The following is a 7,594-nucleotide window of genomic DNA, read 5'->3' as shown; positions in this document are numbered from 1 at the left end:
ACCAGGGGAATCCCCTCGCCTCCTTCCTGTGAAGTTCGTCTGCTTCCTGGACTCCCCGTCTTCTCATAGTGTGCTCTCCCCTTCCTCCTCCTTCATGGCATATGTGCTATCGGAGCTTCCTGAGAGGATATGCAAGACCCTGTCCTTCAAAGTCTTGCCTGTCTGAGGTAGCTAATGCTTGGTTACAAGTCCAGTTCCAGGGGAGACGCCATCCTGCCTCAGAAGAGCGTGGCCTTTATCTTCCAGCACAGCCCGTGGCCTTGGAGCCTCCAGAGCAGCTGTTGAGGAGACCTAAGCCGTTCTGACCCCTGACTCTGTGCGGGATGCTGCAGGAATTCTTTGTCTCAGCATTAGGAAATGTCACTGTGAGATGCCTATCGTCTTGGCCGCTCAGGGTCCCTTTCATACTGAAAACTCACATCCTTTGGCTCTGGGATGTTTTCTTCAATTGTCTCATTTCCTTTGTTGTGCTTCTAAAAATCCCTGTTGTTCTGACATTGCGATGAATTTTGCATCTGTTCATTCCTAGTTCTCTCCCTGCCCTTTCACTTGACTTTCTGGGAAATGTCTTCTTGACAGGACACTAAGAATTTGATTTCCTAAGAACTTCCGCTGCGTAGACTTACTACAGACAATTGTTCATTTCAATTTTAGATATCTTATGTATTAGATAGTGAGATTTTTAAATATTACAAAATTAATTAATGATTACCTAGTAGCACTATATAATAAACTCCCTGATAATCTTGAGCGCTATATAGTTGGATATGGAATGTCTCTTGTAGGTCTATGTGTCAAAGGATTAGTCCCCAACTCATGGTACTTATTAAGGTCCTATACATTAGGGGTGAGGCTTAGTGAGTGAGCTTAGGTCCCCAGGGAACACTGTAAATGTTCTGATTCTCTCTGACCTTATGCATGGGCTCCCATCCCTTCATGCTACCAGCACAGGTACAGAGCCACGGCACACCCACAGCACTAGAGCTGTCGGTCATGATCCAACCCCCCCTTATTTGCCAAATCAACCTTTCCTTTTATAATTTGATTGTCTTGCCTATTTTGCGGAACCAGTGGAAATCTGAGAAACATCCTGGACTAACACTCGTAATGAATTTCTTCAAGGTTTTGTAGTGTTCTCCTCTTGCTTTTTTTTTTTTTTTAAGAGAAGTAAGCCTTTATTTTTATCTTTTTCAAATTAAGCTGGCTGACTTGGTTGCTTTGAGGGGATTAGTCGAAGAGACCGAATCCCATATTCTCATCTGATTCCACTGACTCTTCCTTTGCTTCAGCCTTGGCAGGGGCAGCCACAGGGGCAGCAGCTGCAAATGCAGATGGATCAGCCAGGAAGGCCTTGAGCTTTTCAGCAGCTGGGAAAGTGTACTCAGTCTCCACAGACAAAGCCAGGACGCGCTTGTACCCATTGATGAAGTGGGGCACCAAGGCAACAGTCGGGTACCCGACCTGCAGACACACGCTGGCCGTGCTGCGGACACCCTCGAGGAAGCGAGAGTGCGGGGTCTGCTCTGTGATGTCCAGTACTGCTGGGTTATAGATGCTGCCGTTGTCAAACCCCTGCTGGATGATGAGCTGGAAGGAGAAGGGGGAAGATATTCAGCGTGTTCAGCAGTGTGGCCTCACTGGCTCCCACCTTGTCTCCAAGTCTTTATCAGTTGCACATCACTCAGAATTTCAATGGTGCCTCTGGAGATTTTGGTGGTGATGCCTAAAGCCTGGAAGAAGGAGGTCTTCTCGGGCCCCAGACCAGTGTTCTGAGCTGGCAGTGACCTCACACAGGGAGATGGCACCAGCACGAGCAGCAGTTGGCACCTTATTGGCCAACAGTATATCCCTAATCTCAGTGAGGTCCTCCTTGGTGAACACGAAGCCCACGTCCCCCTGGATGTGAGGCAGCAGTTTCTCCAGAGCTGGGTTATTCTCCAGGTGTCCCCTGATGGCCTTGCGAATCATGTGTTCTTACCCATTAGCACCACAGCCTTCCCTACATGCGAATCTGCTGCATCTGCTTGGAGCCCACGTTGTCTGCTCCCACAATGAAGCATTTTGGGTAATCACCCAAAAGTTGGATGATCTTAAGGAAGTAGTTGGACTTCCAGGTCGCCCTGCCTTCCCTGAGCATCATGGCGGTGCGTCAGGGATTGACACTCGGGGTTTAAAGACAATGTCACTCTAACAAGGACGCCTGGAGAGAGCCTCTTGCTTAATTTATAATGAGTACAGTCCAGACTGTTGTTATCTTGAGGTCATTTTGTCAGGCCTGCCAATTTACAAACAAAATCTTATTCTCAGAAAATTATAATATCATCTGGGAAAACACCTTTAAAAAAACAGAACTTACTAGAATCATGAGAGATTATTAGGAAACTATTAGAAAAATTATTATAACACCTAGATGACTAGTTTTCAGTTGATTGATACTCTCAATAACTGGGGTAAATGACCTATACATACTTAAGTACATGCCTGGATCCCTTTTGGTACATATATATTCCTAAAACCACTATCATAGTCCAAATATAAGTCTCTTCCCAGATTCTCCCATGCTCCTTGGTAAATTTTACTCTCTGGGCTTCCCCCAGCCATGCCCAGACTTCTGTCCTCCCTTCTGTTACAATGAATTCAGTTGCATTCTCTGGACTCAAATGGAACCAGGCAGAATAATCTCACTTTTTCATGAACCTCTTAGGGGTGGCTCTGGAGTCCACACTTGACTTATCTAGGTGAGAGAGAGGCCACCATCTTCCTCTATGCCCTTTTTCTTCTACATGTTACCTTTCTTCCTCCGCACGTGATTGGGAATCACAGCCTTCAGCAATCTGGTCCTCTGTATGAGCCTGGCTTCTGGAAAAGACCTAAATAAATACACACTACTGAGACTGATATGAGCTGTTCTATTGTTGGTTGTGCAGTGCTATAGAATTGAACCCAGACCCGCAGGCACACTGAGGCAGCACTGAGTCACTGAGCCACATCCAAGGCTCTTGACAGAATTCTATACATGTGATTTGGGTATTTCATATGGCTTTTGCATCATTTTATAAAAGACAGAAATTGTGTGAACTTACAGAAGACATATTTCCTGTGTCTAGAAAAACAAAACAAAACAAAACAAAACAAAACAAAACAAAACAAAGCGCAAACAATGAGTCCCCAAACAGGAATGGTGAGTTTGAAGAGCTTGTCCCTAAGCCTGGAGCACACCTTCACACATGTCCCTAGGCCTTTGCATACTGGAATACTTATTTACAACTGGCAGGATGAATTGAAATGTCCTCTACTCCATTCAGAATTTTGATTTCCTGAAATGTTAGTCATTTAAGAGCTAAGAAAAGAATTCGCTGACCTTCCTTCCTCTTGCTCCAGTTGGCAGACAGAAACCATCCTGGGTAGATAAAAGGTCACTAAAGATGACTGATCTCTGGCATTCAGTCCTTAGGTTCCCGGAGCAGGTGAAAGGAGGGCCCTCTGAGATGGCCCTCGGCTGTCAGGCAAGAGCCCACGCTGGCAGCGATCCATTTAGCCCAGGCAGGAGGGCCCAGTAGACCAGGTGGGCTCAGGAGGCACCTTGCCCAGCTAGCTCCCTCTAGTCTTGCTCCTCTTAAGAGCACCATGGAACAGGAAAACAGGAAATGTTTCTCAACTAAAAATGAAAGAAGAGATGAAGCACAAACTCTCAACCTCAATGTCTTTCTTAGCTCTAACCCGATCTCTGTCTAGGGCTTCCAGGCCACCATTCTGACCCTCTGAGGGAGCCTGGTTTGAAACCTCTAGGCTAGGTAGGAATCAGGCCAGGAAGCAGAGGTCGATATAGTCCTAGCTCTGCATGTTCCCACCCATTGTTCCTCTCTCCACTGTCCTGGGTGACCCATGGCCAAGTTTACAATTGTTTACCAAAAGTTGGCTTGACTGAGGGAGCCCAGAAGAGGAAGACAAATGGAAAGGTCCCAATACTAGGTAGCAAGGGATCCGCAGCCATTCTTCAGCGAGCAAGAGGACCGGCTTGGCGCTCAGCAGCTGGGTAAGGGAGAAGATACAGGCTGTTCCTTAGGCCCAGTTCACCATTTGTTGAAACATTAGCCAGGCACAGTTCCTACTTTATAATTTGTGTAGACCTTGAATAGCAAGAGCAGGTTGATGCTGTACGGACTGGTTTTTGTGTGACAACTTGACACAAGCTGGAGTTATCAAAGAGAAAGGAGCCTCCCTTGAGGAAAGGCCTCCGTGAGATCCAGCTGTAAGGCATTCTCTCAATTAGTGATCAAGGGTGGGAGGGTCCCTTGTGGGTGGTGCCATCCCTGGGCTGGTAGTCTTGGGTTCTATATGAAAGCAAGCTGAGCAAGCCAGGGGAAGCAAGCCAGTAAGTAACATCCCTCCATGGCCTCTGCATCAGCTCCTGCTTCCTGACCTGCTTGAGTTCTAGTCCTGACTTCCTTTGGTGATGGACAGCAACGTGGATGTGTAAGCTGAATAAACCCTTTCCTCTTCAACTTGCTTCTTGGTCATGATGTTTTGTGCAGGAATAGACACCCTGACTAAGACAGACAGGAAGGGATGGTAGGTATAGAACCCAGGAAAATATGAGGAAGGAAGAGTCAGGAGAAGTGCACAGGGAAGAGATTTTACTAACAAAGATGTCTAGATGCAACAGTTACACGAAGCTGGATGTTGTCAGATCCAAAGGAAACCCCAGCTCCCCAAATTCCAAAAGTCAGTTCAAATATCCAGATTGAGCTCAATGGTAGGAGAACTTTTGGCTGCTTGAGAAAAGCCAGCACTCCTCAGGAACTTGTGAAGCTGATTCCTCTATACCAAAGGGGGTTATTTTCCTTACCTCTGGTAGAAGGGACATACGGCTACTGGCATAGTAAAGTCCACGCTGGCACAAGTACCTGGTACACATTCCATGCTAGTATCCAAGCCCTCCTCACCTCCTCTCCTACTGGAAAACTCCCTCCAGCTCATGGGCTTCCCCATTTCACCAGCTACTCATTGTCCTTATAACCCTGCTATTCTTGATATAGTCTCCCTGTGCCTCTGCCCCTGAGTCCCTTGCTGTGTTTTCTCTATTCTTTATCCCCCACTATTCTTCCCTCTCTTGCAGATAGCTCTGGCCATGTCCAATCTACTACCATGCACTGTACTCCCATGGGTAGATAGACATCTTCCAAGACTGCATTGCCATGGGTAGATGGCTATCTACCATGCACTGCATTCCCATGGGTAGATGGATATCTACCATGCACTGCATTCCAATGGGTAGATGGACATCTTCCAATACTGCAACCCCATGGGTAGATGGCTATCTACCATGCACTGCATTCCCATGAGTAGATGGACATTTACCAAACATGGCATTCTCATGAGTAGATGTGTAGTAGGTTTGGCCTAATGCTGCTTAAATTATGTTAATTTGGGTCCCCAAAATTGTTTGTGTGAAAATCTGCACTTCTGCACATAAGGCACTGAGGGAACCTGCCCCTAGGTGGTTCTGATTGGTAAATAAAGTTGCCAGCAGCTAATGGCTGGGCAGGGCAGACAGAGGCAGGACTTTTAGGATTCTTGGGTTAGGGACAGAGAGGAAGGAGGAGAAGAGGGAGATCTGCCATGCCAGGAGAGGGAGAGGAAAGGAGATGCCATGCCTGAGAAGGTACAGGACAGAGAGCAGAGCCGCCATGTAGGGGAGGGAAGCCCCAAGAAGGCTGCCCGACTAGGTCTGGAGCAGCAGAGATGGAATATAGATTTTAATAAGTAAAAACTTGGGAATATTGTAAGTAGGTGGAGATTAGCCATGTGGAGATTAGGAAGTGGCCCAGCCATTGAGCTGTTTTAGGACTAGCAAAATATAAAGACTGTGTGTGTGTGTGTGTGTGTGTGTGTGTGTGTGTGTGTGTGTGTGTGTGTTTGTGTGTATGTGTGTGTGTGAGCATGAGTGTGTGTCATTTGGGAATCCAGAACATTGGAGTAGGTGGAGAGGAATATGCTGCTGCCACTGGGTTCAATTTGAATATTTAATTAGGTATAACTTCATAGATGGGTCTGCTTCAATTTGAATATTTAATTAGGTATAACTACAAAGATGGGTCTGCTTCCAACTGTAGTGTTGGAGTCAGTACTCTGTTGCTTGTTCCTGCAAAGCATGTCTATATGGACTTTCACTTTAATTTTAATTATCATTAAAACAAATCTTCACCCTCTTCCAAAAGAAAGGAATTATTCCTTACTAATTTTTTGTTTGGTTCTTTGTTTGTTGTTGTTGTTACTGTTTATTTCATTTTTTGTTTTGTTTTTGTTTTTTGGTGTTTGATTGTTTGATTGGGGCTTTATGTTTTTGTTTTGGTTTTGGTTTTCAAAGTAGGGTTTCTCTGTGTAGCCCTGGCTGTCCTGGAACCCACTCTGTAGTCCAGACTGGTCTCTAACTCAGAGATCCACCTGCCTCTACATCCCAAGTGCTGGGATTAAAGGCGTGTGTCACCATTTCAGGCTAGTTTTTTGTTTTGTTTTGTTTTGTTTTGTGTGTTGTTGCTATTGTTTTGTGTTTTTTTGTTTGTTTTATCCAAATGAATCTTTAAAATACAAGTTGTCATGCTTCATGAAAAATACCCACTAGCAATTTTAAGAGCTTACAACTGATCCTCAGAGCTGAAGAGAACTTTATACTGTTAATCATGCCTCATATCTGTAAGCATAATTTTATTTATTTTCTTTTCTTTGCTGATCTATAAACCTGAAGAACTGACAGTCTTACTCTGTCATGTCTTCATACCCATAAGCAAAGCACATATATTTATTTGAGATTTCTTCTTTGCATGTATATTGTGTAAACCCATAGTCTTGTAGATACTAAATGTGCACTCTACCACTGAGCTGTGCATATTTATTAATTTATTCCCAGCTGCCTTCCAGTTTTGGGGCTCTTATTGTTTTGAGTTATTTCTAATAATAGTTTTCACTGGTATATAGGAACACTGTTGAGTTTTCACACTGGTGGCATAACCAACATCTTTAACCAATCCATTTTAATTCCTATAATGCTCTGAAGAAAAACCTTTTGTCTTCTCTCTAAAGACAGTAAGTCCAACAGCAGCATGTTATTTCCTTTCTTAAAAATCCATATTTTCTTTCTTATATCCGACTGTGTGTTGGAGCTTTTAATCTGTGCTGACTACAAAACTCTACATGCTCTTCACTACAGAGAAAAGACTTGCAGTTTTTCCAATTTAATGTTTTCAAAGTTTTTTTGAGAAAGGCATGAGAGAGGACAAAGAGTTTTGATGAAAATGAAGGGGGTAGAGTGCCTTAGTTATGTTCTATTGCTGTGAAAAGACTACATGACTATGGCAACCCTTAAAAAGTAAAATATCTAATTAGTGCTAACTTACAGTTTCAGGGGTTCAGTCCATTATCATCTTGGCAGGAAGCAGGACAGCATCCAGGCAGACTTAGTTGAGAGTTCTACAACTTGATCAACAGGCAGCAGGAAGAGAGAGAGTCATCAGGCCTGGCTTGAACATTTGCAACCTCAAGGCCCACCCCCAGTGACACACTTCCTCCAACAAGGCCACACCCCCTAATCCCT

At 44.6% G+C, this 7,594-nt stretch overlaps 1 pseudogene across 1 annotated transcript; it reads right to left on the bottom strand.

Annotated features, from left to right (window-relative positions):
* Positions 1-1,230: 1,230 nt before the first annotated feature.
* On the bottom strand, positions 1,231-2,137 carry Gm5779 (predicted gene 5779; annotated as a pseudogene). Its single transcript, NR_033602.1, has one exon. The product of NR_033602.1 is annotated as a predicted gene 5779 (transcript).
* Positions 2,138-7,594: the final 5,457 nt, after the last annotated feature.

Source organism: Mus musculus, chromosome 10 (assembly GCF_000001635.26).
Source record: "Mus musculus strain C57BL/6J chromosome 10, GRCm38.p6 C57BL/6J".
Classification (NCBI taxonomy): Eukaryota; Metazoa; Chordata; class Mammalia; order Rodentia; family Muridae; genus Mus; species Mus musculus.
Note: the sequence above shows the minus strand (reverse complement) of the source record. Positions and strands in the feature narration are given on the sequence as shown.